Here is an 11,467-nt window from a genome sequence, read left to right as displayed (position 1 = left end):
CACATCATTGCACCGCTGGCAGCAACGGGTTATTTTCTGAGAAAACATTGAATTTGGCGTTTCTTCATACCACACTTTCCTGATTTCCAAGCATGGTTTGGAGCAACATTTTTTTATGGAAAAATGGTACCAAATAAGAAGCCATTTTCTGAAGCACCGCTTTTTCTGATGTGGTGCCTACGTGGTGCTGTTTTCTCAGAAAATGGGATCGATGCCAAACACCACCCAAGTGATTGAACGATTGGGATAGAGTATATCATGGGTATTTGCACCCAATGCATCTTAAGAATTCTAGAATTTAGGTTAAACTCGGGAATACTTAAAAATAAGTGATTATTAGAATAAGCACTTATTTTAGGTTAGGACCATACCAATAAGCATTTATTTTCATTTGAGAAATAAGTTGGAAATAAGTAAGAATGCAGCCATCTCATATTTCAAATTTCTTTGTGCAGTCTGATTATACTCTATACACTTACAACACAGTAAGAAAAAATTACTGCCCTAGTGCCCAATATTTCTCTTCCACCTTCATTTATGATAATCATGAATTATTAGAATATCCCCATTACTTTTCCTTTTTCTTCTGTTGAAATAAAAAGTTTAAAAAAAAAACCTAAGTTCCAGGTATTATGCCTGAAATTCCTTATGTAGCAAATATCTCCTAACAGCAAGATTTAATTTACCGAAAACCTTGGCAGTATCAATTCTTTTGATGGTTGATTAATTGAAACTGGAGGATATAACAAAAGTGCAAATGACGAAGTTAAACATCAAGAAAACGACTCCCATCAAACCGCAGACAGTCCTTCAGTTAGAAGAGCCTCTAGAAGGGCCAAGTTGTCAGTCACATCCGTTGTCCACCTATTGACATTGACATGGGTATGTAGAAGGGGCTTTGAACATAAAGCTCATAACACTATTTATGTTAGAAAATTAATATATAATCTATGAACACATAATTTAATTAAAAAAAGAAAATAGATGAAATATAAGAAAGATTCTATCTGAACTATGATAGAGATGTAAAGGAGCAATACTGATACTGGCACTTCTAAACTTTAACTTTTAAATAAGGCTCCATTTGGTTGCGATGCAGAATTAATTTTCACTAGTGTAAGCATGGTTTTCAAAACCAGCCGGACCGGATGGTTGGACCAGAAAATCGGGAACCAGTCAGGTAATAGTTCCATTTTATCCTAAAACTGCTATTTTCCCCAAAACCATTGATTTAGTCAGTAAACCGTTGATCCAGGTGGTTGAACCGTTTAATGGTTTGGACGGTTTTGTCAGAACGGGCTGTTCGTTCGATTCAAATGGTTGGACCATTCTACCTGAGAACCAGACCTCTAACTGATTCGTTGTCCAGGTCGGTTTTAAAAACCTTGAGTGTAAATGCATAGGAGTGTAAATCCTGGTTTACTTTTGCTTCACATTTGACCTTATTTTGTTTGTTTGTAAAACGTAAAATGATGTAGTCCCCAATTTATTTTTATGAAAGAGAAATGAGGTGGAAGGTTATTTAATTGAAAGAGAATTAAGGTAGAGGAAATGGTGCAGATTTACAGCAGTTTCTTAGATGCAAAATTTGCACATGGATGCAAATGAGGCATAAGAGTGGAAATTGTAGTCACAAATAAATGGATACAAAACTAAATTGAGTGCAAATCTTGTATCTGGTTCATATTTGCTTTGCAAACCAACACAGCAATGCCAAAGTATGTTTTCTCTTATCGTTCATTTTCATTTTTATATTTATTTTATTTAATTAACCATTTATCTAATTGGGTTTATGAAAACAAAATTCTAAAAGAAAAACCCAATTTCATTCCTAACATCAACGAGAAACAAATGAGAAGTTTTTCTTTTAATACATTGAAGTGAGACAAATGATGATCGTGCTAGATTAGGATTTACAGGGCTTCATTTATATTGCTACTGAGTAACTGAGCTGGGCTTGGGTCTTAGAGGTTATCAAAAGTCAATATTGGACCTGACTGATAAATGAATTGATGCAATGAACTTCAATATCTTTTCAGATATGGATGAAAAATTACATCCGCTCGTACAGCAACAGGAGCAGCTAGGGCTGCAAACGGATTAGTATATTGATGCAAATTTGATTCATTTTGTATTCCGATTCAAATCAGATTGTATCCATTGAATATCTAGCGGATTTCAATTGAATTCGAATTATCATTGGATATTAAATAGTATAAATAAAGTAGATTCAAAATGATAAAAATATTATATGTTATTAATAAAGTGAACTAAAATGGACTTATTATTTTATTTTATAAACAAAATGAATTGCAAATTACTTGTATGTAATTCGAAGTTATGATAGTTCAATAAAACTACACAACATGCAGACAAACTTTAATAATGATATAAATTTTAAGCATATATGAGCTTATATATTTCAATCGAATAAAATTGAATTATATTCGACTGAATAAGGTTTGATTCATATTTGATCCAATTATAAACAGATAAAATTTGGATCACCCTTAACAGGTTCCAATTTAGACAATTGGATATGATAAATAGTAGGGATGACAATTTCTACCCCTTTCAGCAGATCATTTCTTTTCTTTTTTTTTTCTCTTGAAAAACAACATTTTGGGCAGGGATGAGTTCTTTGATTTCACAACCCATACAGGTACAGTATTAGGCTAAACTCAACTCTCTTGACCCACATATTGTTGGGAGGAATATGAACTTATGTATTATGCGTTGAATTTAACAAAATTTTGAATTTTATGTCAAGGACAATTGATAATTTATGTGTTTTTTCACTTGTTTTAATCAAATAATTAGAATTTTTTATGTTTGTTCATGTTATTTTACTTATTTTTTGCTTATATATAACAGAAAATAAAAAAATAAAAATAAATGTGGGTTATGAACCCAACCTGCCAACTTGACCCACCCCACCCTCAATTCTCAAATGTGGGGAAGGTAGGGTTGGAAAGCATTTTGCACTTTCAAGCACGGGGAGGGTTTGGATCATGAAAATCTAACCCACTATGGTTTTGGGGACGGGTTGGAAGATCTAGAGAGACGTGTAGGGTCTAAAATTTACAAAACCTTCCATGAACTCACCCATTGACATCCCTAATTTACATCCCTAAGAACAACATAAGTGCCAATTGAGGATGCACGATCTAGTGCTCCCTGCTAGTGGTCAGCTCGGACACTAGGTTGGTGAGGTTGCTTGGTCAAGTTGCAAAGAGGAAAGCCAGAGTGTACAAGTTGCTTTACCCGAGGTGGGCACTCTGATGCTTAAGTTAGCGAGGAATATTTAGAGAAATAGAAAGCAAGAGAGCTAATACGCTTGAGAGCTAAATTGCGAGTACCTTTCTTGAAAAATGGGACGCTTTTATATAAACACAACTTATCGTGGGCTTCGCGTAACACGTCCAAGATCACTGACCCGTCTGGTTTGGAGGTGGTTTCACGCTTGGAAGCAGACTCTGCGTAAAGCGATAATGCTTATTCAATTGCCTCCGAAGTGAGCGGGACAGGGGGTCAATTCTGTCGATGTGGCGATGTGAGCCCAGAAGAGTCAGGGACGATAGCCCACTTGTGAAGTAGGCTGCCAACCACGTTGCATAGGTCGCTAATTGGGCCATGGTCAGGTTGGCAGAGGCAAGTCGCCTCTTACACTGACCTAATACTCTTCGGGACATCCATAGGTTGGCCTGATGAGGTGGGGTCGAGGAGATCGAGAGGGGTGCAACATGATCGAGGTGCTCCTGAGGTTGATGCTTAACATGGCACTGAAGTGTCATTTGACAATTTTGTGATGCCACATGTCACAATGTTATTGAAGGGCCAAATCACCCCTTATCACCAATATTTAAACTTAGGCTATGTTTGGTACTTTTTTATTTGAAAGAAAATAAGATAAACATAAAGGTGAAATTTGTTGGAAACTTTCCGTCAATATTTTGTTTCTCATTTTCTATCAAACCAAACACAGCTTAAGAGTTGAGGTGAGATCCACATCCACCTATATAAACTGCAATGTCACAGGTGGATTCATACCGACAAAACACAAAAGATCGCATCATTTAGTGAAGACTCCAAAAAACAAGTGGATTCATCTTAAGAAAAGCTCAAAGTATCAATACACACAATACATAAAGAATAGCATCACTTAGTGAAGACTAAAAAATAAATGTGGTCATTTTAGGCAAAGTTCAAAGTATCAATATGCACAATATACAAAAATTGCATCATTTTTTAATGAAGATCCAATAGATAAATGGAATCATCATCTTAGGCAAAGTTCAAAGTATCAATATGCACAATATACCAAAATTGCTGAAGATCCAAAAGGCAAGTGGAGTCATCTTAAGCAAAGTTCAAAGTATCAATTCGGCAATAGGCAAAAATTGCATATGGCACGACCCATTGGATGATACACATGGATAGGAATTGTTTTGAATTTCAAGCTTTGGACCAGGCCATTTATGGGAACTGGGAAGGAAGGGTGGTGTACCGGTGACCCTGAAAACCAACGGTTTTTGAGTTCAAAACAGTGTTCAGAAACTTGGCCTTAGCCTCTTAGGAAAATCTTATTTCCATAAAAAAGGATAAGGATGTCATTAATAACAAATTCCAATAAAATTTTAGTGATGCAAGTAACTTCACTTTTCAGTTCCCAGGTTGCAGACTGTAAAGGTATTTCCAATATGAATCCAAGCACCCAGTCTTCACTCAATCTTTCAATAGATCAATCAAATTTATGATCAAGAGATTATTCTTTTTATTGCCCAAGATTGAAAGGCAAACATGGACCTTAAGGGAAAGGGCTACCCCTCAATTCCTTGAGTAGCCCTTCGAAGAAAAAAAGTCTTGACATGAAATAGTCCTTTCCCTATGATGTTATGGATTAAGCATGAACCAACTCCATTGGTGACATGCTGAACGCTAACACCAAATACTGTCACCAATATAATCACTATGAGTAGGTAAGGAGCATTGGGACATTTCAATTTTCAAGGCAGAGAAGCCTGAATTTTACAGAAAATTTTTGAAGAAAAAAGGGTAATCTTCGGTCAGCTCCCCCTCCCCCTCAGAAGTCGAAACTTCAATTAAGGACGTACGAAAATTCAAATCAATGCCGCCTCCACCTAATAAATGAAAAATTTATTTCGGCTCCCCCTGCCACGTCAGAAAAGTTAAAGTTTCGATCCCATTATACCCCTCATCCCAACGATAATCTTCTTCCTCATTCGAACCGAACGCAACAGCGTCTCCATTGTCTTTTTGCTCACCCCATTCCTCATTCAAACCGAACCAGCAGCGTCTTCTTCCTCGAAGCTAAACATCTTCCATCGTCTTCTCATTCGAACCGAACCAATTCCGCAAAGCTATCAACGGTAACTTTCAGTCTTCTTCCTCATTCGAACCTAACGCAGCAGTTTCAATCTTTTTTTTTAGCTCCGACGATGAGAGATGAAGCTCCGAAGCTCCGGTGATTAACGGCTATAAAAAATAGGGAAAACGTTGTAGCTCCGACAATCAGAGATGAACCTCCGGTAATTAATGACTATGCTTTGAATATGGGGGGCTGTAATTTAGAATTCTGCAGTGAGTACAGAGCTACTATAAAACTCTTCTTCCTTTAACTTCAAAGTTTTCTATAGTAAATACTTTCCAAAATGGGTTAGTTAGCTTAGTGGTCTTTTTCTAATTCCTTAAGTAGGAGCAATAGGGGTGGCAACTCCGGTAACATTGACCATATCGGTGATGATAGCGTACTGTGATTGGACATCATCAAAGTTGAACATATTGGAAAATTGATTTTGAGATGAGCCAGCCATTTTTAAAAAATTATAACATTAAAACTAAAACAATGAAAATTAATTTAATTACAACTTACTTGATCTGCCAGTTGAGAATTTCAACTGTTGAAATTTCTAAATCTCCCAAATTATTAATTTGAGATACTTGAATAAGTCTTCTTCTTATTGAAACTTGAACAAAATCGAGAATTAAGAATTAGAGAAAGTATGAGAATTGGTGTAATGAGAATGATGGAGGGAATGTGTATTTATAGGAATTGGAATTAATTAAATTAACTAGAACTCCCCCATTGATTATATTCTGTAGGAACTTGTGGAATTAACATTATACGAGCACAAAAGAGAAAACCACTAAATAAACGGATAGAGTAGTGAAAACTAGCCTAGGTAAAATGACTAATTAAACTAAATAGGAAACAAGAAAGGAGAAACAACAGGAATTCTAATAAAACCTAAAACCTAAAGCCGTGGATGAAACTAATCAAAGCAACTGAGAAAGACAAACAATAATTTGGCGAAATTGGGCTACATATTTCACTCTCTTTGAACTAGGAAATTAGGCTACAATTTGGGAAATTGAGCTGCTAACAGATCAGATAGGATTTGGTAAAGGGTATGCCAGATCTGATCCGATAAGAAATCCGACCGATCTAAATCTGATAGGAATCCGTCAATGATTCGAATTCAAATTTGAATATCTTATCGTATATTCAATTTGATTAGAATTGTAACAAAAAAAAAATTATGATATAATATAAATATTTATTATATTATTTATATAGTATAATAATATATAATATTTCATAATTAACATAAATCAGATTGGTTCATGGTAGATAGGATCGGGGTATACATGAGTTCGATCTATTAACTAAACGGATTGACTTTCTTGATTTGATCCGATTTATTAGGATAAAGAGAAGTATCTGAATTCGACTCTAATCGATCAGGTTCTAATTCAAATCGGATCTGATCCGACTTATTTGCAGCCCTAAGTCTATTAGAAGATTAAAGAAATGATTACATTTGACTAGAATAACTGAATCTACAAACCAATCTCCACTAAACAACATGAATCAAACTGCAACTTTGCTGAGATGGTTATCATAGGAATAACTACACTAATATCAGTCAAACATCACAAATGGTAATAATCTTTCATGACTGATTGAGGAAAGTTGAACTGTCAAATGTTAATGCATTACCCGTTGGCTAATTATGACCCAAACCAAGGTTTTAAAAACCAACATGGAATCATAACCGTTCTAGCTACCGGTTTTTGGATCATCGGTCCAATCATTCGGGTTGAACGGTTCGGATGGTTTGCATATTAGGGAAAATGTTTATATGATATTTGCCCTAATATGCAAACTTCATATAAGAAAGAAGAGATGTCGGCTGAAAAAGCTAGAAAGGAGAAAAGAGAATTGTTGTTGGCTGAGAAAGAAAAAAAAAAAAAAGGAGGGAAGAAGAAAGAAGAGGAGGAGGAGGATTCGATGCTCATCGGCGATGATAGCAGCGATGGTGATGGGGAGGCAATGGCAATGGATGCAGATTTGAGATCTGAGTTCTCGGATCTTAGATATGAGATTGATTTCTATAAAACACCTGTAGTCTTCTTCTTCTTCTCTTTGTGCTAGATCCCAGATTTGAGATCTAGATTTGAGTTCGTGTCTCAAAATAGATCTCAGATCTGAGTTCTCCTCTCTGCAACTTTATATTGCAAATCGCTGGCAGGGTCAAACGAGTTGACGGTTCGACCGCCCGGGTCAGAGTTTTTCTAACGAAGTCAATGGTTTTTGACCCAAGAATGGGTTAGGGGTGAAATGGAATCGGTTGGTTGGACGATTTTCAGGCCGAATGGTCTGACCGTCTAGGTCAACGATGGTTCAAAAACATTGAGCCAAACCACCTAATCCATTAAATGCCCTTCATTGGGTTAATTAACCAACCTGCCAATGAAGTAGGACTAAATGAATACAACCCAACCTATGGCCCCATGGGTTGGGGGAGTTAACTGATTGGGTTAAAAAGTTGCTAGACTATTATTTTTAAGAGTTCAGATCTGCACCCCACAAGGGGTGCCCCCACGTCCCAGAGCACATCCTCGCTGTGTATTGGGAACATCTCCTGATGATGATATCATCATTTCTGGTACTTGGGAGATGTTCCCAAATACACGGTGGGGATGGCTGTGGGATGTTGTGGGGCGCCCCCTTGTGGGGTGCAGATGGGAGCTCTTATTTTATTAGACATCAAGCATTAAACTTGACAACATTTTTTTTTTTTTTATTTGTCCGCAAAATTCCTTCGCACATTTTATTCAACATCTATTATTAGTAACATACTCTTAGAATACTAAAACTTTATAAGTAATAATACTAAAATATTATTTTAACAATAACAATCATATTATTATTAAAATACTCATAATAATTATTATTAGTTATATAATTACTTTTATTATTATTTAACTATTTACTATTTCATTAATATTTTTATTATTTTATCATGATCATGATCATCACTATTATTATTTATGTATTTAATTATTTATTATTAAAATAATAATAACTTATGATTATTTTATAGTTTTATAAATTTATTAGTTATTTGTTATTTAATGATTTTGAATCATTCTTCTAATTATTTTATTATTTTTATTACTATAATGATTTCGTTAATTTTATTATTATTTAATTATTTAATGATTATTATTTTGTTATTAGTTATTATTTTTGAATATTAATTTTATTCTAAAAGTATGAATTTATTAACTTAAAACCTGCATGCATACAATTTTTAAGACAAATTAATTATATGTTCATTAGACAAAACAGAAAAAAAGGGCATGTTTCCTCATAGCCACATAACGCTACTTTCATACAAAATTTTCCTTTTAGCCCTTCAAAAATGAAAATTGATTCTCTTGTCACGTCGGGGTATTACAAAAGAAAAAACTGCCAAATCCGATCCATTTTATTGTAACCGATTAAATTAACATGTTGCTTAATCATATTATGAAACATGGAAATAAATCATTGGCTTACCAATTTATCTATCGACCTATAAAAAAGATTCAACAAAAGACGAAAAATAAAATAAATCCACTCTATTTTACCTGAAGCAATATAGCAGCAAAGCAAGGCGTATAAGCTGATTGATTCATATTCCAACTTCAGGCATTTGAAACTGGCATCTGTAAAATGGATGTTAAGGCTCAGTTTGGAAGTAGTGCATAATACAAGACCTTGTGTTTTGTATTTCTCAACAACTAGTTGCACTGTAGATATTTGTATTTACACTCCTTCCAAACCGAGCCCATATCACTTCTCAAGTTCTCAACAAACAGAAAAACGTTATTCGAAACTTTTTTTTTTTTTTGGTGCATTTTGTAAAATGAATGGATGCAGATTCCAGTTATATGGAAATGGTCACGCCAAAAATCAATCACGAACCGAAAATGTCAAGTTGTCAACTGATTTTGGAATCTATGAGGGAGAAAAGTCATTAATTGCTAATTTATACAGAAATTTAATGGATAAAACGTAGCTCGCAACCCGAAGCGTTAAGCCTCTATAGCTCAGTGGTAGAGCGTCAGTCTTGTAAACTGAAGGTCTTAGTTCGATCCCGCATGGAGGCATTTTTTATCTTAGTGTTCACGTGGTGGATCTGTTCATGGCTGGGTTTTGGGCTCGGCCCATGAACATTTTACATTACTATGCCTTCGGGCTGGGCTCATTAAAAAATAAAACCATGATGCCGGTGCCGGGTAGACAAGATACCAATGAATTCTGGGTCATAGTCGGACTCTAATTTTTAGCTCTAGTAATAAAACACGCCCTAATAGCTCATTCAATCTCAACAAATTCTGGGTCAGGATGCGGCTGGGCCCGCCCGTCTTATTAAACCAGAAATATAATCATATTAGCCTAATTTCTGTTTGTTTTTTGGTACATATCACATTAGTCCAATGTGATTCAACAGATCTCACTGAAGAACCAAATACCAACTTGTCTGAGCGAGCGGCCCACTTTTTCTCTAAGTTCTCCGTCCTACTGATCCCCCATGCAATTTTAATCTGGGCCAACTTGTCTAGATAGTTCCTACCTGAACCAAATCAGCAGATCCTAAAGAGGCCCCGTTTTTAATATAGAAGATACTTCCTCCCAAATCCCAATCCCAATCCCAATCCATGGGACTTTCCTATTCCTGGACTGTGCAATGAATCACTTGTTATGGAGAAGGATTTCAACTGTCTAAAATTGCTATTATTCATGGGAGATATTTTCAATAGATGGTGGATGGAATGTATCTGTGAGGAGCAAATCCCAATTCCAAATAAATTGGTTTGAGAGGTACAACCAATAATCAGTTTTCTGCATTTTTGTTTTAAGAACCAACTTATTTGCTACAACCCACATGGGTTTCAAGATCGTTTTAAAAATCGATCATTTCTCTGAGTTGTTTCAACTTTGCGGGCTCGTCTAGATTTTGGCCAATCTAGGTCCAACCCTGAGAATGGCCCTCAGCCTTCAGTCTTTGGCTTGGCTGAATCCGAGGCAAAGCTCCATATAAATCCCAATATCCAACACAACATTATAAAGGATTATGCACGCCTCGGAATTGACTTGATTCAAAGATCATTTGCCCAGCTTTGTTTGGGTCCAGAAAGTACTTTTCAGCCCAAGTTTGTGAGAAACTTGAGATGATGTGTCTAGCGACTGGCTACTGGCATTAATTATTTTTCTGTGGACTATACATAAATCTGAAAAAAAGAAGCGTTTTTCCCTCTCAAAATCCAAGAAATGAAGTGACCCTTAATCTTTTTTTTTCAAAAAAATAAAGAGAATAGAATAGTCGTAGTGTTTGGTCTAGAGTTCAGTTTTGAAGAAGATGAACAATGTTTTGAAAAGGGGCAAGTTTGACATTAAAACAATATAATATTAGACCGTTTGTTTTATAAAATATAAACAAAGGGCCTGTTAATGTTATGTGGGACCAGCTTAGAAATATTTAAATAATTTTTCAAAATACATGACATATTTAAATAAATAGTTTAACACAACATGGTTATAGATTTAAAACATTGATTTGATTTGCGCCTGAATATATATAATTTTTGGGCTATACAGTGGTATTCTATCCCCTGAATCCTTAACGTAGGTGCAGATGACATTCGATTTCAAATCTCCACTACAACCAATAGGAAAGTTTTTATATATAAAATATAAAGGTGCTGTCAATTTTATTGTGGATATGATACGTGCATGCATGCAGCAGCCGAAGACCCGGTCAAAGTGGATAGCAGTAGAAGACCCGGTCATGTTAGCTCTTAATTGGGATAAGCCTTATCCATTCAGTTTTAATTCTGTTAGAATAGATAAGTCTTCAATTCTGCTCCTAGATAAGTGCATTCTGTTTCCTAGATAAGCGCATTCTGTTTTTTTGTTGATAAGCTCCTAAGATTAAGGGGCAGTAGTTCCTATTTCTACTCCCAGTTTGTAGCACCATAAGGCTATAAATATAGCCTGAATGAATGGAGTTGGCATTGGCTTTTCTGCAAACAAACTCTCTCTCTCTCTCTTCTCCTCATTCTAGATCCTTCTCCCTCTTGTTAGATAACTTGAGCGTATCATTGGTATCAGAGC

At 35.5% G+C, this 11,467-nt stretch overlaps 1 non-coding gene across 1 annotated transcript; it reads left to right on the top strand.

Annotated features, from left to right (window-relative positions):
* The first annotated feature begins 9,388 nt into the window (after positions 1-9,388).
* Positions 9,389-9,459, top strand: TRNAT-UGU (transfer RNA threonine (anticodon UGU)). Its single transcript has one exon. It is a non-coding gene; the product is annotated as a tRNA-Thr (tRNA).
* Positions 9,460-11,467: the final 2,008 nt, after the last annotated feature.

This window comes from Nelumbo lutea, chromosome 3, assembly GCF_056320005.1.
Source record: "Nelumbo lutea isolate HS-2025 chromosome 3, American lotus-T2T, whole genome shotgun sequence".
Lineage (NCBI taxonomy): Eukaryota > Viridiplantae > Streptophyta > Magnoliopsida > Proteales > Nelumbonaceae > Nelumbo > Nelumbo lutea.
This window is presented reverse-complemented; position numbering and strand designations above follow the sequence as displayed.